Below are 24,471 nucleotides of genomic sequence, written 5' to 3'. Positions count from 1 at the left end.
AGGGAGAACTTGCAAACTCCGCACAGGTAGTACCCAGAATCGAACGCGGGTCACTGGAGGTGTGAGGCTGCGGTGCTAACCACTGCGCCACTGTGTCTTCTCGAGACACCCATTGAGAAGTGAGACCTTTTGCCCAGAGATGGGGCTCTGTTTCTTGGCATCAGGATGGAACCACACACCAGTGGGCCTGTATGACATGCACAAGGATATCACACACTGCCCCATCCCTGGTACAGATCAGAGTCAGACACTGAACAGATTGCAACACACAAGGACATCACAACCTTCCCGCTCTCTGGGACAGGTCAGTGTGATACACCAAACAAACAGCACCCCACAGGGACCTCATAAATGCCACGTCCCTGTGACAGATCAAGGTCAGACACTGCAAATATTGCAACCACAGGAACGTCACAAATTGCCCCATCCCTCGGACAGCTCGGGGTCTGACATTGAACATATTGCAACAACAAGGACATTACTGTATAACTCCCTCCATTCTGAAAAACAAGCATTCACCCTACTTTTTACCCTGCAGCCAATTTTGGATCCACACTGCCACTGCCCCTTTAATCCCTTCTGTTTGAATTTTGTTAACAAGTCATAGAGAGATGCAAAACTGAAACAGGCCATCCGGCCCACTGAGTCTGTGCTGACAAACCACCACACATTTTTAGTAATCCTACACCAATCCCATATTCCCTACCACATCCCCACCATTCTCTTACCTACACTAGGAGCAATTTACAACAGCCAATTTACCTATCAACCTGCAGTCTTTGCTTGTGGGAGGAAACCGGAGCACCCAGCAGAAACACACCCAGTCACAGGGAGAACTTGCAAACTCTGCACAGGCAGCACCCAGAACTGAACCTGGGTTGCGAGAGCTGTGAGGTTGCAGTGCCAACTACTGTGCCATTGTGCTGCCCCAAGTCTAGTTTATGGTACCTTTTCAAACACAATTTTGATGTCCAGACACGTACCATCAACCTCACCACCCTCGTCAACTCTCTCTGAAACTTCATCAAAGAAATTAATTCATTAATTATTTCAGACACAATCTTCTGTTAACCAATCTGTACTGGCTGTCGTTTATTAGCCCATGTTCTACCAAGTGACAGTTAATTTCCTCCTGGATAATTGTCTCTAAAAGTTTCCCCACCACCGACATTAGACTAATTGGTCTGTAGTTCCTGGGTTTATCTCTCTTTTTAAACAGGGCTGTAATATTCACAACCCTTGCAGACTTATCTTTTAATTCTGGAAAGTCTATTGCAGACAATCACTTTGGGAATGAAATGAACCAATTAAAGCAACAGGATACTTGATTAATAAGTCCAGAACTTTTATTGAGAGTAAAATAGTACTTAATAATTGAAAGTAAAATTATACTTAACAAACTTGGGGAATATAACTTTACAGCTCTGGGGACTGGTCGAGCTTGGTCTCAGAGTGTCACGGTCCTCTTTGTCCAGTCTAGATCCCTCATCAGGTGGAGAACTTGGTTGATGATCTGAGCCTTTACCCCTGAGATCTTCTAGTGTTCCTGCACACTGAAACCTTACAAGATCCCTACTTTTAACCCCTGGATGGCCATCACACCACCATGTAAAATAATAATTGGTCCCAGCTGTTGCTAGGTACATTTAATTAGTTCTTAATGATGTCTTCCACGAACAGTCACCTGTCCTCAGAATCTCAGACATGAGTACAATGGAGTGGTTTCACACTGTCTCCCAATCTGATCTGAAACAAGTTTCCTATTCATTAAATCGAGACTCTTGAAGGTCACGATGTACCAGACCATGGGTTTTATCAGGTGTCCTAGAAAGGTCCATTGTTTGAATAAATTTAGCTGAAACTGCCCTTTCCCACAAAGACACAGAAACTCACAGTAATTAGATTGAACAAACTTTAAATGAAAACCCATTCTCTCTAAAATGTTTATTGATTCATTAATTATAACTCAATCAAGGTTCATTACTTTTACAAGCATCTGTTTCATGATGGGTAGCTACTCATTAATTATGCAGGATACAAACGTTAGTATTGAACACAAAATGGTTCCTTTGGTCATGTGTTCATTATAAAATGGCTTTCGTAACGTTGTTATATGACAATGGATACATTATAAAAATGGTCAAGTTAAACTAAGATCGAACTACCCAAGCTTACCTCCATCCTCCAGTCCTCTGGCATCATTCCCATATTCAAGGAGGATTGAAAGATTGTGGTTCGAGTCTCCGCTATTTCCACCCTGACTTCCCTCAGCAACCCAGGATGCAGCCCATCCAGACCGGGTGACCTTTCTACTGTGAGCACTGCTAACCTTGTAATTGTCTCCTCTTTATCTATTTTCATCCCCTCCAAATTCTCCACTTCCTCCTCCTTTACTGTGACATTTGCAGCATCCGTTTGTTTTGTGATGACAGATGAAATGTACTTAATTAGTACTTCAGCCACACCCTCTGCCTCCACAGGATCTCCTAATTGACCCACCCTTTCATTGACTGTCCATATGTTTGGTAAAAGACTTCAGTGTTCCCAGTTATGTGACCTGCTAATCTTTTCTCATACATCTTGCTGATCTCATTTCCTTTTTCAGCTCTGCTCTGTACTTTCTGTATTCTGCTTGTTTCTCTACTGCAGATGAATCCTCACATGATTTCTCAGTGAATGGTTCTTGAACTATTTTGTAAAAGGATTTAGTTTTGTAAATTTCTCCCCAGCTCCCCTCATGGTCAGGCAGAAAGTTTAACTGCTGTGTTATCAAACAGCAACAGCTTTATTTGAAAAGCCATTGGGACAGGATTCCGGGTTTTAATCCAGTCACAAATTTGGTTCTGATGTCTTGCGGCTCCAGCTGTCACATGACCTGTCAGAGGATGACCTCATAATTGACACAGTCATGGAGCTGTGGGTTGATGTTTAAATTGTTTCAAAATGATTTTCCAGAAGGACAATCAAAATGAATTCATATATAAAAGGTAGATTTTGTGAATTTGTGCTCCCAGTGGAAATTCCTGCAGAGTCTGCTGTTTTTCATATCCCCAATTCCCCACAGGAACCTTTGTGCTCGGAGTCTGTATTCATTACATCAACATTATACAGAATCATTTCATGGGAGACCCCAGTGTGAATTGTCGACAGGTGGGCCAGTTTTAACTTTCAAAGTAACACAGAAGCAAAATACTGCAGATACTGGAAATCTGAAATAAAAACAGAAAATGCTGCAAATATTCAGCAGGTCTGGCAGCATCTGTGGAGAGAGAGACAGAGTTAACGTTTCAGATCTGTGACCTTTCATCAGAACTGAGCTGAAATTGTCTGAGGGACTGAGATTGTGGAATCAATTTCAGGGTCAAAGACATTGTACTTGGTAAGAATAGGAAAATGGAGATTATTAAGTACAGTGCAAAAATATAGATGCTTTTACATTATTTTAATCAAAATTGATTTATACTTTGTGCTCATGAATCCTATCTTTTGATCACAATGACACTGATAACAATGTAAAAAGCAAGACTTTCATTTCATGACTTTTCAAGTGTAGTCACTCAACAGTACAATAGAGTACTCTACAATAAAGATGTATAAGATTCCCACCACACAACTGCCAGACGATGACCATCCCAAACAAGAGAGAATCTAACCATCTCCCTTTGACATACAATGGCATTACCATCGCTGAATCCCCCACTATCAACAACCTGGGGGTTACCATTGAACAGAAACTGAACTGCAGTAGCCATATAAATATTATGGCTACAAGAGCAGGTCAGAGACTTGGAATCCTGCGGCAAGTAACTCACCTCCTGACTCCCCAAAGCCTGTCCACAAGTCAGGAGTGTGATGGAATACTCTCCACTTGTCTGGCTGGGTGCAGCTCCAACAATACTCAAGAAACTCAACAGGACAAAGCAGCCCGCTTGATTGGCACCCCATTTACAACATTCATGCCCTCCATCACTGGCACACAGTGGCAGCAGTGTGTACCATCCACAAGATGCACTGCAGCAATGTGCCAAGGCTCCTGAGACAGCACCTTCCAAACCCATGACCTTTATCACCTCGAAGGACAAGGGCAGCAGATGCATGGGAACACCACAACCTGCAAGTTCCCCTCCAAGCCACACACCATCCTGAATTGTAACTGTATCACCGTTCCTTCACTGTTGCTGGGTCAAAATCCTGGAACTCTGTTCATAACAGCAGCACATGGACTGCAGTGGTTCAAGAACGCAGCTCAGCACCACCTTCTCAAGGCAATTAGGGATGGATAATAAATGCTGGCCTAGCCAGCGACACCCACCCCCCATGAATGAATAAAAAAAATGATAATATCCTGTAATCCTCCAAAGTAGAAAATACAGATGGAAATGAAAAATAATAAAACACAGTCAGCATGGATTTCATAAAGAAAGACTTGATTAACCTTATCTTTGAAAAATCAACAGCAATTTACAACAGCCAATTTACCTATCACCTGCAAGGCAGGAAACCGGAGCACCCGGCAAAAATCCAAACGGCAAAAAGGAGGAGAAAGCGAGTTGTGCCACCTAGTGGTTGCGTTGTCAGCAAACGCAGCCTTTATTGACCATCCTTAATTGCCCTTGAGAAGGTGGTGGTGAGCCGCCTTTTTGGAGCTGCTGAAGTCCATGTGTTGTTCGTAAACCCACAATGCTGTTAGGAAGTGAGTTCCAAGATTTTGATCCAGTGACAGTGAAGGAATGGTGATATAATTCCCAGTCAGGACAGTGTATAACTTGGAGGGGAGCTTGCAGATGGTGGTGTTCCCATTGATCCAATGTCCTTCTAGGTGGTCGAGATTGGGGGTTTGGAAGGTGCTGTCGAAGGAGGCTTGGTGAGTTGCTGCAGTGCATCTTGTAGATGGTACACACTGCTGCCACTGTTCACTGGTGGTGCAGGAAGTGAATATTTAAAGTAGTGAATGGAGTGCTGATCAAATGATCTGCTTTGTCCTGGATGATGTTGAGTTTCTTTGGTGTTGTTGGAGCTCCACTCATCCAGGCAAGTGGGGACTATTGCATCACACTCCTGACTTGTGCCTTGTAGATGGTGGACAGGAGGTGAGTTACTTGCAGCAGAATTCCCAGCCTCTGACCTGCTCTTGTAGCTACGGTATATATATGACTGATCCAATTCAGTTTCTGCTCATTGGTAACCCCCCGGATGTTGATAGTGAAGGATTCAGCAATGGTAATGTCATTGACTGTCAAGGGAAGATGGTTAGATTCACTCGTGTTGGAAATGGTCATTGCCTGGCATTTTTGTGGCGTGCATGTGACTTGCCACTTATCAGTCCAAGCCCAATCTTGCCCAGGTCTCTCTACATGTGGACACGGACTGCTTCAGTATCTGAGGAGTTACTAATGCAACTGAACATTTTGCAATCATCGGTGAACATTTCCACTTCTGACCTTATGATGGAAGAAAGTTTATTGATGAAGCAACTGAAGATGGTTGGGACCAAGGACACTACCCTGAGCGATGTCTGGTACTGAGATGATTGGCCACCAACAACCAGCACCATATTCCTTTGCGCAAGGTATGACTCCAACCAGTGGTGATTTTTCTCCTTGATTGCCATTGACTTCAATTTTGCAAGGGCTCCTTGATGCCCTTGGCAAGAGCAGTCACTGTCACCTCACCTCACCTCCTGAATTCAGCTCTTCTGTCCATATTTGGGCCAAGGCCATAATGAGGTCAGGAACTAAGTGGCCCTGGCAGAACCCAAAATGAGCATTGGTGAGTAGGTTATGACTGTGTAAGTGCTGCTTGATGGCACTGTCAAAGACACCTTCCATCACTTTACTGATGATCAAGAGGAGGCTGATCGGGCAGGAATTGACCGGGTTGGATTTGTCCTGCCTTTTGTATACAGAACATACCTGGGAAATTTTCTACATTGCTGGGTAGATGCCAGTGTTGTACCTTGGCGGGCAGTGTGGCTAGTTCTGGAGCACAAGTCTTCAGCACTGCAGCCAGGATGTTGTCAGTATCCAGAGCCTTCAGCCATTTCTTGATATCATGTGGAGTGAAGTGGATTTAGCTGAAGATTGGCACCTGTGATGCTGGGGACCTCAGGAGGAGGCCGAGATTGATCATCTACTTGGCAGTTCTGGCTGAAGATGGTTGCAAATGATTCAACCTTGTATTTTGCACTGATATACTGGTCTCCCTTATCATTAATGATGGGGATATTTGTGGAGCCTCGTCCTCCTGTTAATTGTTTAATTATCCACCACCATTCAGGACTGGATGTGGCAGGACTGCAGAGCTTTGATCTGATCTGTTGGTTGTGAGATCACTCAGCTTTGTCTATTGCATGCTGCTTCCGCTATTTGACATGCAAGTAATCCTGTGTTGTAGCTTCACTCATTTTTAGGTCTGCTTGGTGCTGCTCCTGACATGCCCTCCTGCACACTTCATTGAACCACTATTGCTCCCTTGGCTTGATGGTAATGGTAGAGTGAGGGATATGTCAGGCCATGAGGTAACATATTGTGTTTAAATACAATTCTGCTGCTGCTGATGGCCCACAGTGCCTCATGGATGCCCAGTTTTGAGCTGCCAGATCTGTTCATTTCTTCCCTCAGATATAATTGAAAAAAAAATTCTGAAGAAATGCATGAACTAAATAAAAAGGAGAGAGAAATAAATACTGACAAAATAGATGGCAGCATTTGGAAGGTAAAAAGATTTCAGTTTTATTATTGATGAGTGAGAGGAATATATCACACTTTGGGGCTTCTGGAAGTGGATTTACTGATAATCTGGGGAATTGATAGGAAACTGCTTCATGGTTGGTGGAACAAATTCCTGCCCTTTGGGAGGAGCCAACAGCTGCATCTGTCCAATAACAGGCAGAGGAGAAGTACTGTTTCAGGCCTTGTTAGCTCAGTTGGTAGAGCATGAGACTTTTAATCTCAGGGTCTTGGATTTGAGACCCTTGTTGTGTGGTTGTTCTTCCGTTTTTCAGTCTTCATCAGCAGAGAGTTCAAGGAGTGTTTGAAATTAAATTCAACAACATCACCAGATTTCAACTACTCCCCCCCCGCCCCCCTCCCAGTGTAGTTGACAGGACTCTCAACCTCTGCCTTCCCCCTTCCCCTCCCTCCCAGAACTGCGACAGGGTTCCCCTTGTCCTCACTTTCCACCCCACCTGCCTCCACATCCAAAGGATCATCCTCCACCATTTCCGCCACCTCCAGCGTGATGCCACCACCAAACGCATCCTCCCCTCCCCTGTCAACATTCTGAAGGGATTGTTCCCTCCGCGACACCCTGGTCCACTCCTCCATTACCCCCGATACCTTGTCCCCTTCCCAAGGCACCTTCCCATGCAATCGCAGGGGAAATAATACTTGCCCTTTTCCCTCCTCTCTGCTCATTATCTAAAGCCCCAAACACTCCTTTTAGGTAAAGCAGCGATTTACTTGTACTTCTTTCAATTATGTATACTGTATTCACTGCTCACAATGCGGTCTCCTCTAAACTGGGGAGACCAAACGCAGATTAGGTGGAACACCTCTGTTCAGGCCAAAAGCATGATCCTGAGCTTCTGGTTGCTTGCCATTTCAACACTCCCCCCTGCTCTCATGTCAACATTTCTGTCTTTGGCCTGTTCCAGTGTTCCAGTGTTCCAGTGAAAATCAACCCAAGCTTGAGGAGCAGCACCTGACCTTTTGATTCGGCACTCTACAGCCTTGTGGATTGAACATTGTGTTCAATAACATCAGAACATGACTGGTGTCAGACAACCACAAGCATTAACACACTCTTTGCCTTTGTCCCAGGACAGCTTTGTTATTTAATCTCTCCTGCCCTCTGCACTATCAAACAAATTCCCCTTTGTTCTCTCCCACATGCCCCTCCCCTTCACTTGTTTAAAACCTAATTCTTTTCTAACCTGTGTCAGTTCTGATGAAAGGTCACAGACCGGAAACGTTAACTCCGTTTCTCTCACCACAGATGCTGCCAGAGCTATTGAGTATTTCCAGCACTTTTTGTTTTTTTTTCGGCTTTCCAGCATCTGCAGTATTTTGCTTTTATTGTGTCAGAAAGTCTTTCCTTGATTCAGGACTCTTACCTCTCTCCAGAATCTCTCTGCTAAAGATTGAACTTTATCTCATTTCACTCACAACTCAGGGTCAGTGTGGCACAGTGGGACTTCTGGCTGTCTCCCACTTCACAGTCCATCAGTACTAAGAAAACAATGGGGAATATTACTCACATGTTGTGTTCTGTAACTTTTTACGAACACTTTAATGTATATATTGTCTTCCAAAGCAGTGACAGAATGGTGGCTTCAGTGTGTTGTTGAAAGAGCTTTGTGCAGTTCGTGCTGTACTAACAGTTCAACAGTTCTTGGTTCAATACCAGGTTTTGGTACTTTCAACCTCTCCTGTGTCTTTTTCTTTGGCTCCAATTGTCAAGCTGCATGATTTACTCTGAAATTAGCACCAGAGAACCAAGGCACCAGCGAGCATGAAGAGCTGAAATTAGCACAGATCAAATCCACTTAATTTTTCTGACTGAAGATGGTTGCAAATGCTTCAGCTTCATCTTTTGCACTGACGTGCTCAGCACCACCATCATTGAGGATGTGAATGTTTTTGGAGCCTCCTCATCTTGTTAGTTATTTAATTATCCACCGCCATTCACGACTGGATGTGGCAGGACTGTGGAGCTGTGATCTGATCCTGAGGGAGATATCCATGTGTGGAGTGACGGGATGTATGGAGAGTGATCATGAAGAGGGTGACCGAGCCTGGAGTGGAAGCTTTCTGTGGAGGTGCAGGAGTAGGCATTCAGCCCCAGTGTTTTATAAATTTTTAGCATAACTTATTTGCTTTTACTCTATGCCTCTATTAATAAAGCCAAGTGTCCTGTTTGCTCTTAGCAACCTTTTCAAACCTTGATCAAAAAAGATTGATGTACATTGTCTCATTCTTCCTCCCAAACTGTATCACTTCACAATTCTCTGTGTAAAATTTTATCTGTTGTGTGAAAGACCATTTTACCAGTGTGTTTAAGTTCCTCTGAAGTGTGTTACTGTCACTGGCATAGGACGAAATTCACGAGCATTCTTTGATGCTATCTCCGTGGAAAGAGCAATCTTACACACGAGCTCAATTTGGGATTTTGTGTGTTTGGTATCTTTCCTCATCCACCAATATAAGCACAAATCTGTCTCATAATGTACGGTCTAAGAATGTGCCAATGTTGCAATGTGGTGATAAATTCTTCAGTGTCACAATGCACTCACCAACTGTTTCACTACTTTTCTGATTTCTGGATCCAAGTTTGTAGCTTTCCGCGATCTCTAGTGGATTCGGGTTGAGCCTCACTTCAACAAAGAAACGGAAAATTATGATTTAAAGATTACACTGTCATTCATTCACATCTCTGTCTTCTCCTGAACTTCGAGTTCAAATTTGTTTGTGAAGTTGATTCACACGTTAAGACAGCACAATCTTTGTCTTTGTGAAGGAAGTGATTTGGGAATGGTTGTTTGAAACTGTCCCTTCTTGCACAGAAATTCAGTGCAAATACTTGATCACTTACAAGTTCCTTGAGAGAAATTTGTTCACAATCGCATTCGACACGGAAACTGCCTCAGCATTCATCTCACTGAAGCAGAATGTGACCGTGTTGTATGTTTCAGAATGTTGGTGACGTTATTTGTCGCTTTTAACTGAGACTGGGACACAGGGCAAGGTTGATCCGAGGTTGGAATATATTATCATTCAGGACTTAGAAAAATCAACAGGAACCAAATAAGAAAACCCAGTCTCCAGATTTGAGAATCTGTAGATCCGCTTTGGGAAAGTGAATCAGAGCAGAATGAAGGGTGAACTGTCCAGAAGAGATGAAGACACAGCTCAGTCAACACGTTCCCCTGGTTTATGATGCTGGAACATTCCTCACACAGAAATGATTCAACCCAATGACAAACATTCTTACAGCTGATAATTTATGCTACTGATTTAAGGACTGTCTCATGTGGTTACCGAGTGACGACGAGAAGATATTAAACTTTGTTCTATTCAATCTAGCTGTGATGAAGTTTGAATTTTTCGACCTTTTATAAACAGTATTTGAAGGGTCTCGGTAACAATGTTCAGTGTTGATGAGAGTGGGGTCTGGGTGAGAAGCTGCTGAGTGTGACAGGGTCAGGACTGGATGCAGGAAGTTCTCTGACAGTCTCCCTCTATCTCTCTAATGGGTTTGAGTTGATTTACGACTGGTAGCTTTTATTTTACTTTTCTTATTTAGAGATACAGCACTGAAACAGGCCCTTCGGCCCACCGAGTCTGTGCCAACCAGCAACCACCCATTTATACTAATCCTACATTAATCCCAAATTCTCTACCACATCCCCACCATTCTCCAACCACGTACCTACACTGGGGACAATTTACAATGGCCAATTTACCTATCAACCTGCAAGTCTTTTGGAGGTGGGAGGAAACCAGAGCACCCGGCGGAAACCCACACAGACACAGGGAGAACTTGCAAACCCCACACAGGCAGTACCCAGAACTGAATCCTGGTCACTGGAGCTGTGAGGCTGTGGTGCTAACCATTGCGCCACTGTGCTGCTGTTGGTGCTTTGATAAATGAAGGAAGTTCCCTCCACCCATTTTTTTTGGACAGTGTGGCAGAAGGATGTGAAGGGTTAATGCTGAAGATAGTGGGATCAACCCCTCCCACTGTCAGAGTGATGATGTAACAGTCACATGAGATGAGGTTTGGGAGAAGAGAGAGCAGCACCAAGGATGCTAGCTTAGCAGGCTTGATGAGTGTGTATATAGTACTGTGTAAATTAGAAAGAGTTCTTAGTTCTTTCAGCAGGAACTGTGTCCAGAAAATATCGAGAAACTCACAATTTTATTATTCAGGAGTCAGAACACAGATATTAATTCCAAGTGACAGTTCTGGGACCAATTAACAAAAAAAGTAGAGAATAATATTGCTCACTGATTGAAATCCCCCCGTGAGGAGACAGTTAAACAGGTGATCTGTTGGGGCATCCTTCGATCCAAGGTTTCAGCAACATTTAATCTCCCTTTTTGGTGAAATTCTCTGTTATTTGCAACTTTTTTTATCAGCTTTGATGGGCGAGTGAAAAAACTGAAAAAATGGAACTGTTCCATCCTTTCTTTTCTTCCTTCTTCTCTTCTTTCCATCAGTTTCTCTTTTCTGTCCCAGATCAATATAATGATGAGAATCCCACTTTAATCTGCTGTTTCTGGTGTTTTATCCATTCCAACCAGAATTCAACATTCCAATCAAATCTATTTGTTATTCCACAGTGTCTCTCCATGTGTTTTATTCTGTTGTATTCTCTCACAGTCTGTTTGATGATCAATGTTACAGCTCACTCTCTGTTCTGGTGAAGATCAGAAGCAGTGATATCTGTTTACACCACACGACAAGTTGGTCTGAGGCTGTGTCTCTCTGATCATGTGGAGTTAAAGCAATTCTTCCAGTCAGTTCGTTCAGTTGTCATTTCATGAGAAATTCGGTCATCATGACTTCGTCAGTGACCTCATGGTTCAGGTGTCTGAGTGATGTTAATCATGATGTGATGAAATGATTGTATGTTCCAGTCTTTCCGTGGTGGGTTTTCACACTGAGTAGAAATGTGTTGGACATGGTCTGAAAATGTTTCACACCGCTCCATTCCCAACTTCATTTACTTGCAGAAGATATATTTCCATCATGACACAGCTCGCTGCACAGCTAGAAGCTGTGCTGAAGGTGACAGCCATGCCTATGCAACTGACAAGGTGGCTGAGAGGTTAAGGCGATGGACTGCTAATCCATTGAGCTTTGCATGCGTGGGTTCAAATCCCATACTTGTTGCTAGTTTATGAACTATTTATTTTTGGGGGAGTTTATGTGTCAAGTCAGCCTCAAAACCCGTTTTTGTCTGTGTCCAGACAGTGATTCCAGAATTGGTTATACTTTATTAAAATTGAGACAGACAATTGGAATTCTTCACCCAAACTGCACTGGAATGAAGATCAAATAGGGATCACGAAACGGAGCAGGATTTTTCTTCCCCTCCTTCCTTCCATCTTTACTTTCTCTGGCTTTGCACCAAGTGAAAGACAAATGGGAAAAGCAAATGGCGAGGGAGCAGATGCAGAAAATTATCCTTTGGCAAGAAATTTATTTTCATATCTTCTTGATAGATTAATTGAGTGAGCAATCCTTTGGCAGATGGAGTTTGAAATGAGGGGTCATCTAGGACCTACGAAAGATAGATCAGAGTGTTTTTTTGGAAGAGGTGAGATGTTAGAAACGGCGGAGGAGCAGAGACCCGAATACTGAATTAATAAAAGCTAGTGGACTGGTAGAAAATAATGTGAAAAGTGAACAGAATATGAAGATTGGAACTCATGTTGCAGTGATATAAAGCTCTGTGCTCCTGAAGTAAATGTCCAAGCCCAGATTGTGGGGAATCTGTGGAGAGTGATTTGGTTTTTATTCATTCTTGGGTGTGAGTATCGCTGATAAGGCGAGCATTTATTCCCCATTCCTATTGCCGTTGAGAAAGTGGTGGAGAGCTGCCTTCTTGAACTGATGCAGTCCATGTGGTGCAGGAACACCCACAGTGCTATTGGGGAGGGAGTTCCAGGATTGTGACCCAACAACAGTGAAGAAATGGCGATATCGTTCCAAGTCAGGATGGTGAGTGACTTGGAGGGGAACCTGCAGGTAGTGAGTTCCCATGCATCTGCTGCCCTTGTCCTTCGAGGTGATAGTGGTCACGAGTTTGGAAGGTGCTGTTGAAGGATACTTGGCGAGTTGCTGCAGTGCATATGGAGATGGTACACACTGCAGCCGCTGTTTACTGGTTGTGGAGGGATTGAATGTTTAAGGTGGCGGGTTAGGTGCCGATCAAGTGTGCTGCTTTGTCCTGGATGGTGTTGAGCTTCTTGAGTGTTGTTGAGTGGGATGTATTCCATCACACTCCTGACTTGTGCCTTGTAGATGGTGGACAGGATTTGGGGTGTCAGGAGGTGAGATACTTGCTGCAGAATTCGTAATCTCTGACCTGCGCTTATAGCCACAGCATAGATGTGACTGGTCCAGTTACGTTTCTGGTCAAGATGTTGATGGTGGGGGATTTAACGATGATAATGCTTCTGAATATCCAAAGGTAGATTTTTTTTCTCTCTCATTGGAGATGTTCACTGCTTGGCACTTGTGTGGCCAGAAGGTTGCTTGTCACTTATCAGCTCAAGCCTGAATGTTGTTCAGGTCTTGCTGCTTGCAGGCACAGACTGCTTCAGTATCTGAAGAGTTGTGAGTCATCATCTAACATTCCCACTTCTGACTGATGTTGAAGAGAAAGTCGTCAATGAAACAGCTGGGATGTTTGGGTCTGCGACACTACCCTGAGAAACTCCTGAGGCAATGTCCTGGGCTGAGATGATTGGCCTCCACTAACCACAACATCTTGTTTTGTGCGAGGTATGACTTCAACAAGTGGAGAGTTTCCCCCTGATTCCCATTGACTTCAATTTTGCTCGGGATCCTTGATGCCACACTCACTCAAGGGCAATCACTCTCACCTCTCCTCTGGAATTCCAGTCTTTCATCTCTGTTTGGACCAAGCTGCAATGAGGTCATACGAACATAAGATCAGATGAACTAGTAGCAGGAGTAGGCCATTTGGCCCCTCGAGCTTGCTCCGCCATTCAATAGGATCATGGCTGACCTGATCATGACCTCAACCCCACTTTCTTGCCTGCCCACATAACCCTTGGCTCTCTTGTAGATAAAAATCTTGAAGCCATTCAATGACCCAGCCTCCACTGCTCTCTGCGGTAAAGAATTCCAAAGATTAATGACCCTCTGAGAGAAGAAATTCCTTCTTAAATGAAAACCCCCTAAATCTGAAACTGTGTCCCCTAGTTCTAGATTCCACCACGAGAGAAAACATCCTCTCAGCATCTACCCTGTCAAGCTCCCTCAGAATCTTATATGTCTCAATACGTTCTCCTTTCATTTTTCTCAACTCCAATGAGTATCGGTCCAACCTGCTCAACTTTCCTCATGAGACAACACCTTCATCACAGGAATTAATCCAATGAACCTTCTCTGAACTGCCTCCAATGCATGTATACCCCTCCTTAAATAAGGAGACCAAAACTGTACACAGTACTCTAGGTGTGGTTTCACCAGCACCATGTACATTTGTCGCAAGACTTCTCTACTTTTATACTCCATCCCCTTTGCAATAAAGGTTAACATTCCATTTGCCTTCCTAATTATTTGGTGTACCTGCATGGTAACGTTTTGTGATTCATGTACGAGGACACCCAGATCCTTCTACACCGCAGCATTCTGTAATCTCTCACAATTTAAATAATATTTTCCTTTTCTATTCTTCCTACCAAAGTGGATAACCTCACATTTTCCCACATTCTACTCTATCTGCCAAATTATTTCCTGGAGTTGAGAGACCCTGGTAGAACCTAAATTGAGCATCGATGAGCAGATTATTGCTAAGTGTGTGGTGCTTGATAGCACTGTTGGTGACATCTTCCATCACTTTGCTGATGATTGATAGTAGACTGATGGGGCGGCAATTGGTCAGATTGGATTTGTCCTGCATTTTTTTTATGGAGAGGGCACACTTGGGTAATTTTCCACATTGTCAAGTAGATGCCCGTGTTGTAGCTCTACTGGAACAGCTTGGCTGAGAGCGCAGCTAGTTCTGGAGCACAAGTCTTCAGTACGAGTGTGGAAGTGAGCAGAAAGGCATGGCACGATGCTTAATGGGAAATATAGCCAAGTTAGGAATAGTAGCTTTGCTGAGCTTTGATTTTAAGTGGCAGAAACCACAATGAAATAGTTAAAAGTAAAGGCAGAGCGAGTGAGACTGTAAAGACTAGCTGACACTGGTAATTGCAAAGATATCTGTTCTTTATGGCCTGATTGTGTGACTCCCTGTGGTTTGGAACAAATGGACCCCTGTGAATCAAATGATGTCCATCCCTGTGTGAGTGATAAGGAGTGCTCGGCCCCTCTTATCTTCGTGAACTGCTACTACTTGATGTAGCTGCAGACTGCACGAAACACTCAGGAACGTACACCTAATAGAGATAGCAGGATGCGCCGCAATTACTTGTCACAAGGTAGAGACAGACTCATGATCCATGTAGGGAGTGAGACTAGAATAATTATAAATGATTCCTATGCTCTTGCTAATTAGCTTGCTTGTCCGCTTTGTTTTATGTTGCTGGTACAAAACAATATTTTATTAGTAACAAGTATGTATTGAGAATGGAGTGTATTGTCACCTCAGTAACAGATGTACTGCATGTCACCACGTGGGTGAAGTCGAACTGTATCGCACTGATTGGTAAAACAAGGGGGTATAGCATGAATCTTAATGTATAAACAGTCCTACCTGAATCAAAAAACTTCACTTACTCCAGTGGACCAGACAGACTCTGGGTGGAGTCAGTGTCGTTGCATTAGAGTAAGTCAGCCGGCTAAATGCGCAAATAAAGTAATTGATTTTACCTACACATCCGACTCAGTATATTTACTGAACCAGACTGAAGGCAAAAAGAACTCAGAATTACACTAGAGCCGGAATGTTGTTAGGGCCCATAGTCTTTGCTGTATCGAGTGCCTTCAGCTGTTTCTTGCCATTATGGGGAGTGAAGCAAATTGGCTGAAAACTGGAAGCTGTGATGCTCTGGACCTCAAGAGGCCGAGATGAATCATCCACTGAGCAATTTCTGACTGAAGATGGTTTCAAATGCTCCAGCTTCATCTTTTGCACTGACGTGCTCGGCTCCACCAACATTGAGGATAGGGATGTTTTTGGACCCTCCTCATCTGGTTCGTTATTTAATTGTCCTCCACCTTTCATGACTGGATACCTAGTTTCTCAGGGCAGTGCCCTAGGCCCAACCATCCTCAGCTGTTTCATTGATGGCTTTCTCTTCAACATAAGTCAGAAGTGGGAATGTTCGCTGATGATTCACAACTCCTCAGATACTGAAGCAGTCTGTGCCTGCAAGCAGCAAGACCTGAACAACATTCAGGCTTGAGCTGATAAGTGACAAGCAACATTCTTTGATCTGATCCTGAGGGAGATATCCGTGCGTGGAGTGGCGGGATGTATGGAGAGTGATTCTGAAGAGGGTGTCTGAGCCTGGAGGGAAGAATCTGTGGAGAGTGGTCCTCAAAGGATGTCCGTGTCTGGAGATTTAGGATCTCTGAAGAGGGTCTCCGAGCCCATAGTGCTGGGATGTATGGAAAGTGATCCTGAAGTAGGTGTCCGAACCTGGAATGGCGGGATCTGTGGAGAGTGATCCTGAAGTGGGTGTCCAAGCCTGGAGGGCAGAATCTGTGGAGAGTGATCCTGACGAGTGTGTGTAAACCTGGAATTGAAGCTTTCTGTGGAGGTACAGGTGGAGGCCATTCATTCCCAGTATTTTAAAGAGGTTTGGCATAACTTATATGTTTTTACTCTATGCCTCTATTAATAAAGCCAAGTGTCCTGTTTGCTCTTAGCTACCTTTTCAATCCTTCTCACATTGGTGCACATTGTCTCTCTGCTCCTGCACCCAGTTTAGAATTGTAACGTTTCATTTATATGGCGTTCTTCCTTCCAAATTGTATCACTTCACACTTCTCTGTGTAAAATTTCATCTGTTATGTGAAAGCCCATTTTACCATTTTTTTTAAGTTCCCCTGAAGTGTGTTACGATCACTGGCATAGGACAAAATTCCTGAGCATTCTTTAATGCTATCGCCATAGACAGAGCAATCTTATACGCGAGCTCAAATGTAGGATTTTGTGTGTTTAGTATCTTATTTCACCCACCAATATAAGCACAAATATGTCACGTAAATCTTGTTCACTGCAGTCCCTGCTGCTGTTTGCTGCCTATATTTACAGACTTTAATCTCAACCTCGTCACCATGTTCTCTAATATATTCAAGGGGCATCAGCAGAGAAAATGTTCACCAAGCATGGCAAGTGCAAGGAAATGTTTTTTTATGTCATTATGTCATGAACATAATATACAAATTTTTATACGTGTGAATCATCAAGATATGTCTTCAGAAATGGAACCCCGTCACAATAAACACTGTCACCTTTCAATGTTTAGCAGACAGGTTTGACGGCCTGATGTGTGTGATTCCCATATTAATGTGTTTGTACAAAGTTCGGGGAAAGATGGAGATACGAATAATTTACAGGGAAATCTTTTAAACATATTACCACATCTCTCACTCACAAAGATCTGCAAACACATGGATTCAGAAAGAACCTGAGTACAAAATCAGCTAAAATAAACACAGCCAGAGAGACTTGCGATAACCTGCAGCTCAGGGAAAGTACATGATGTTATGGAAGGGATTCTGTTTCTTTTGTTAAAATATTTTTTGAAGAAGTCATAATCAAACTGAATAAGTGTAGAACCAGTTCTTTTTCAAGAGGGCACCAAAAGAACCAATTTGGCAACTATGTTTACTGGTTGTCACATGATTCAAGTTAAATATAGAACAGAAACCCTGGTAACCGGGAGAAATGTGGTTAGTGAAGTCAGTCATGCCACTTGAATGGACAACCTTGGCAGCAGCAGCGCAAACCGAAGACAGCAGAAAACTCACAACCTTTGGTTGTAGTAGTCAGTGTGTTTTACCTGCTGGAGTGAGCAGCTGATAAAGTTAGCCTGAAGAATCGTCAAGGAAGGAGAGAAGACCACAACCCAGTTTGTTTTCCAGAAAATCTTTAAAAGACCCTGAGAAGTCCACTGAGTTAATTCATCTTGTCGCATGTCTTTGAAGAAGGCCTGCTAAAATTAATTCTCAATGCCTTCTGAAAAGAACTGTTCTGAAATACCCTAGTGACCTGTCTACGTATATTCGGAAGTTAGACTGCATTCCAGTTTTGGAGCAACATATCTCATCTGATGATTTCTTCAATAATGAGCAAATAAACAGCCCAAGAGGTTTTTTTTGTCTGCAACAGAGTGCTGAATTAAAAAAAAAATCCCTTTTATTTTTTCAGCTATCCGGTGTGTGTGTGTGTGTGTGTGTGGCTCGAAGACGAAAAAAAGGACTTTATAAGTTGTTCAAGGTGAAAAAGGAACTTTTAAAATTTCCACCTGTGTGTTTATGCTTTACTTCATGACTAGTTAAAACTTATTCGACAATAAATGGATAATTTTGTTGTTCATTAAAGAAACCTGGTCAGTGTCTTCTATTCTGGGAAAAATAGAGTACATGATTGACTGTATCAGTATGTGGGAAAAGTTCACATAGATGTTGTGACATGTGGAGAAGTGGGATGAGAATAAAGAGTGCCCTCCTCTGCCCCGAGTTGTCACAGCACTTGTGATCTGGTTCAGTGGCTTAATTGGTTCGAGTGTTTGTCCAATAATCAGAAAATCTTGGATTCATATCCTTGCTTCAAAAGTTTAGCTATCAATCATTTACATCCATTTTCTTGTGAACTTTAACTTTTCTTATGAATTTTATTCACACAAGAAAACAGCTCAGTGGTTGCCTTTGTGAAGGATGTGAGTTTGGAACGGCTGTTCCTCCTTGTACAGATGTCCAGTGCTAATATTTCAACGGCAACTCAATCCCCTACAATTTCTTTGAGAGCAATGTGTTTGCAGTTGCATTTAACCTGGAAAACAGCTCAACATTAATCTCACTGAAGGAAAGTGTGACCGTGTTGTATGTTTCAGAGTGTTTGTGTCGTTTTGTGTCTCTTTTAACCAAGACTATAACACGACGCAAAGGGGAGGGTTGATCCGAGGTTTAGAATATATTATCATTCAGGAGCAAGAAAAATCAAAAGGAACAAAATAAGAAAACCCAGTCCCCAGATTTGAGAATCTGTAGATCCACTTTGGGAAAGTGAATCAGAGAAGAATGAAGGGTGAACTGTCCGACTGCCCAGAAGAGATGAAGACACAGCTCAGTCAGCACGTTCCCCTGGTTTATGATGCTGGAACATTCCTCACACAGAAATTATTCAATCAATATTCATCTGCCAAGTCGGTCTGAGGCTGTGCCTCTCTGATCACGTGGAGTTAAAGCAATTCTTCCAGTCAGTTAGTTCAGTTGTCATTTCATGAGAAATTAGAAGTCATCATGACTTCGTCAGTGACCTAATGGTTCATGTGTCTGAGTGATGTTAATCATGATGTGATCAAATGATTGTATGTCCCAGTCTTTCAGTGGTGGGTTTTCACACTGAGTAGAAACGTGTTGGACATGGTCTGGAAATGTTTCACACCACTCCATTCCCAAAAGGCCATGACCTGATGTGATGGAAATTTCATTTACTTACAGAAGCTACATTTCCATCATTGCACATCTGGCTGCACAGTCAGGATCTGAGCTGAAGGTGACTGTCCTGCCCAAATTTCCATAGAGGCAAAAAAGACATGTGATGGGTGGCTGGCACAAAGCTGGGTGATGAGGTGTCTGAGAGGTTAAGATGATGGATTATTAATTCCTTCTGTTTTACATGTATGTGTTTGAATCCCATCTGCAACAACAGTTTATAAAATGTTCAATCCATTGTTTCTTTGTAATTCACCAGCTTTTGCAGAAAAGTAGGTCTTAAGCTGTTGCAGTACCTGTTAGAAAGATAGTCTAAGTTATTCTGAAGCCATCTTCCAATGTCATCTACATGGAAGCAGGATTTTAAAGGATAAGATGTAGTTTTTAAAAGTCACTTCAATCTTACTCGAGTCTTTACAAAGAAGCCTGGTAAATCTTGATAAAAAGTCATATATATTTAGAGATCTTTTAAAAGCACTTCAATCTTGTTAATAAAAAGTCAGATGTAAATTTAAGAACTCTGATAAGGCCATGCTAAAAAGTTACATACAATTAAGAAACAAAATACAACATTTAAAATGTCTGAACTCCCTCTGAAAGTTGACCCCTGCTGCTGCCGGTGTCTTCCTGGAATAGTGGAGCTGTTGTGTCAACAGAAAAGTCCTTCCCGAGCACCCCTGAGCCTGTTGGTACCGGCTCTAATCCAACCCAGGTAAAAATAAGGGTACGTTGTGGGCAATGAGCCCAAATTGCTGAACTACAGGTCCCTGTCACTTTAAAGAGTGGGCTGGTGCGATTATGATCAGAGGCTCCTTCTAAGCACATTTCTCACCACCACAACTTCCAGATGCTGGTGTTAGTGTGTGCATGTACTGGCAGTTGCACTGCTGTTCAGACCCTCAATAGCAGTGAAAGTCTCAGTGTTTGCTGCTATTGGGACTGTAAAATCCAGGCCAATATCGCACAGTCCTGTTAGATTTGCTCTCCCTCTGCACAAAATCAAACTCCATGCAGTGTCTTTCACTCACTCCTGTTTCCAGCCCTGACGGTGCTGAAATCCCCTATCAAAGGTACACAATCCAGTTGACTTCTGATCAAATACCTCCTTCCTCATTCAATAGAGGAAACAGAGACATGAACAGGAGTCAGGTGCAAGAAAGTTTCACCAACAGAGCAAAGAAAGGCCCCAACAAAAGTCACACCTACTTTCCAAATCATTTCACTGTAATATTCTTTCACTTGTTTTGTAAGATGACTGCAATAAATCTGAAAATGAGCACCATGAGGTTTGTGTTCACTCGTCATTTGTTCTCCTGTGTTTGTCTGTCAGGTTTGCAATTCAGTTTGTATTGGATATTGAAGAGAATCACTTTTCAAGATGATTGCACATTGTACTGTGTTTAAAGCAACCAAATTGTAAAATGGCAGATAATGAATGTTTCAATACCTGTGTGACCAGATTCTTCCAATGCTTTTCAACAGCTAGATTGATGATGCTTGTAATCTGTATCCTGTGGAGAATGGGAGAGGAGAATAAAAACATGGTGCATGAACAGGACAGACTGTGTAAAATGGGAGCACAGAAATACTGCCACCTCATTGAAAGTTAATGAGATTTATTCGAAGTCAGACACCTGTCCACAATGAACAAGTGAATACATTAATTGTCCACTTTCAATCTAAATGGGACTGAGGTTCCAACAGAGAAGTTTTCTGGAAAATACCTGCTGCAGTTTTAAAATTGATGAACTGGAACATCTTATACTAACTTTCAAATAACTGTAGTGATTGTATAGTTCTCATAGTGGAGAGGAGTTGTTTATAAATATAAGCAGAAAGACACATTTGTGGATTGGTGAATGAGCTTTATCTTTCTGAAATGCATTTGTCCATTGGTTGCAGGTCACTGGAAATTATTTTTTACATTTCAATTGTAGCAGCAGCAGTTAGCAGCAAAATGTCTGATTAATCAGAATAGTGGGTCTGGGAAACACTTAAACAGCCGAGACCCTGTAAAACAGAACTCCAAGTAATAGTTTAAATAAGGCACTGAACTGACAGAGCGGTAAAGGCCTGCTCAGGTCAGGAAAAATACCCGACCCGAACCACACAGAACCACATTGGACCCGAGCCCGACCCGGCCCGAGTATCTCCATTTATTCCCAAGCCCAAACTAACCCGAGCCTTACCCGACCACCGGAATGTTCACTTTATCTACCTCCCGATTCCGAATCTACAGGAAGCTGCAGCATGAGCGCAATGACGTCATAGAGATGCTCACTTGCTCACTGAGCAGACTCAGAGTTTCCCTCCTTAATGACCCGGACTCCCAGCTTAGGTTGGCTTTTCAACTTTTGACAATTATGAAACTCAACTTCCCAGCAGAGTTAAATGTAATACTTACTGTGTGTGTCCGACCCGGACTCAGTCCAACCTGGACCCAGCCTGACCTGAACCTGACCCAACCTGACCTGAGCCCGACATGACCCGAACCCGACACAGGTCGTCGGGTCCCGTCGGGTTCAGGTCAGATCGCAGGCCTTCACAGAGTGGAGGTCAGATGAGGATTGAATTAATTTCAATCACTGAATCTAAACAAGAAGTAAATCTGTCAGGAATGGAAGACTTTGCTTTATCTGTGAGCTTGTGGCACAACGGTAGCGCGTCTGGCTCCACATCAGAAGGTTGCGTATTCAAATCACGTCAAGCTCAGTTGTGTTTTACAGCAGCTCAAGTTCCTGGATTTTGTATCAGAAGAGAGTTCGATCTATTGGAATGTTCAGTGAATGGTTGAATTTCAAGATCAACTTTAATAGATTAAAGTCCTGATTTCTGGTTCCTTTCCATTTCCATGCTCAGTTCTTATTTCACACTGTTTTATATCAGAACAATGTTTCAGGGATGTGATGTGTCCATTGTTTGTACAATCGCTCTGTCACCCAGTGTGAGAAATAAAACACAAACTGCACAGCGTGCGGCTCAAACCCATACCTGGCTCTGTCTATAGGCCGCTTAGTTCAGTTGGTTAGGACGCAGTGTTGATAACAACAAGGCTGTGGATTTGATCACCATGTGCGCTGTCACATGGTCAGTCATTAATTTGACACATTTTTGTAACACTTAAAATCCAACTTTTAGATGCAAACAAGTTTACATAAAATGTCAAAGGGAATTTATTTTGAATAACATCCATTGTATCTTTGTCACTGGTCTGGAGTAACACAGAATTCTTTCCAATTATCTTCCATTTGCTGATAAACGTTGAACTCGTGGCCTTTCTCGTTAATGGTCACGAGCAGCAAAAACAGACAGAGTGAGTCTGACCGCCCAGAGATGTGGAAAAGGCTTCAGTTTGGGACAAATGCAGCAAATCAAATGTTCACCCGGCCCCGAAAGATTCAAAAACTGGGGAAAAGGACACAAGGAGATAGAGAATAAGCTACAGCAGACAATGTATATATTTCCCATCCTTGATATCTCTCTATTCCAATCCAACCTTCAGAGTTGGGTAAATAATTTCAGTGTAAATTGTGCAGCTCAAGAGTCAAAACCAAAGGGTGATGCAGAATACAGGAGAACTGCCAAAACCCCAGATTCAACCAGGGATCTTCAGTCTAACACACTCCCAACTGAGCTATTTCAGTCACACAGGCTTGGGATGATAAGTGGCAAGTAACATTCGCACCACACAAGTGCCAGGCAATGACCATCTGCAACAAGAGAGAATCTAACCATATCCCTTTGACATTCAATAGCATTACAATCACTGAATCCCCCACTATCAACATCATGGGGGTTACCATGGGTAGCCATACAAATAACGTAGCTACAAGAGCAGGTCAGAGGCTTGGAATCCTGAGGCGAGTAATTACAGTGCAGCTGTTGGCTCCACCCCAGGGGCTGAATTTGTTCTGTAAACCATGAAGCAGCTTCCTCTCAAATCCCAGGTTTATCAATAAATCCTCTTACAAAAGCCCCAAAGTGTGATATATTCCTCTCACTCATCCATGACTCTTTGACTCCCCAAAGCCTGTCCACCATCCACAAGGCACAAGTCAAGAGTGTGATGGAATACTCTCCGCTTGCCTGGATGGGTGCAATTCCAACTCAAGAATCTCAACACCGCCAGGACAAAGCAGCCCGCTTGATTGGCACCCCATCTGCAAGCATTCACTCCCTCCACCATCGACCCTCAGTTGCAGAGTGTGTACCGTCTACAAGATCCACTGCAGCAATGCACCACGACTCCTTAGACAGCACCTCCCAAATCAGTGACCTTTAGCTCCTAGAAGGGCAAGGGCAGCAAATGCAGGGGATACCACCACATGCAAGTTCCCCTCCAAGCCACACACCATCCTGACTTGGAACTATATCGCCGTTCCTTCACTGTCGCTGGGTCAAAATCCTGGAACTCCCTTTCTCACAGCACTGTGGGTGTACCTACCCCACATGGACTGCAATGGTTCAAGAAGACAGCTCACCTCCACCTTCTCATGGGCAATAAATGCTGGCCTAGCCAGCGATGCCCACATCGCATGAATGAATGAATAAAAAAGTGAAGTATCCCTTGTGTCTTTCTTTTGGTAGAAAATATAACCCTGGTGGAATTGCCCCTCCCAATCACACCTCACTTCATAGAACATAGAAAATGGAGAAAATTTATGGCACAGAATGAGACCATTTAGCAATCGTGTCTGTGCCAGCTGAAAAAGAGCGATCCAGCCCAATCCCACTTTCCAGGTCTTGGGAATGGGATCTGAACAGATCTCAGAGCTCACATTATGTGAATGTTCTGTTGAAGTATTGGTGAGCTGATATACCACGGGAGATTCACACTGTTAGACACAGTGTGAAATACATTCAAGTATTTATAAAACATTGTAACATGTGAGTAATATTCCCCATTGCTTTCTCAGCACTGATGAATTGTGAAGTGGGAGACAGCCAGAAGTCCCAGTGATCCACACTGGCCATGAGCTGAGAATGAAATGAGACAAAGTTCAGTCTTCAGCAGCGAGTTGCTGCACAGAGGTAAGTGTCCTGAATCAAGGAGAGACTTTCTCATACTGCTGTTGAATCTCATTTCAAACACTCCTTGAA

At 43.1% G+C, this 24,471-nt stretch overlaps 1 non-coding gene across 1 annotated transcript; it reads left to right on the top strand.

Annotated features, from left to right (window-relative positions):
- Positions 1-11,813: 11,813 nt before the first annotated feature.
- On the top strand, positions 11,814-11,895 carry trnas-gcu (transfer RNA serine (anticodon GCU)). Its single transcript has one exon. It is a non-coding gene; the product is annotated as a tRNA-Ser (tRNA).
- Positions 11,896-24,471: the final 12,576 nt, after the last annotated feature.

Source organism: Heterodontus francisci, unplaced genomic scaffold (genome assembly GCF_036365525.1).
Source record: "Heterodontus francisci isolate sHetFra1 unplaced genomic scaffold, sHetFra1.hap1 HAP1_SCAFFOLD_52, whole genome shotgun sequence".
NCBI classification, from domain to species: Eukaryota; Metazoa; Chordata; class Chondrichthyes; order Heterodontiformes; family Heterodontidae; genus Heterodontus; species Heterodontus francisci.
The sequence above is the reverse complement of the archived record's forward strand: the minus strand, read 5'-3'. Positions and strand labels throughout refer to the sequence as shown.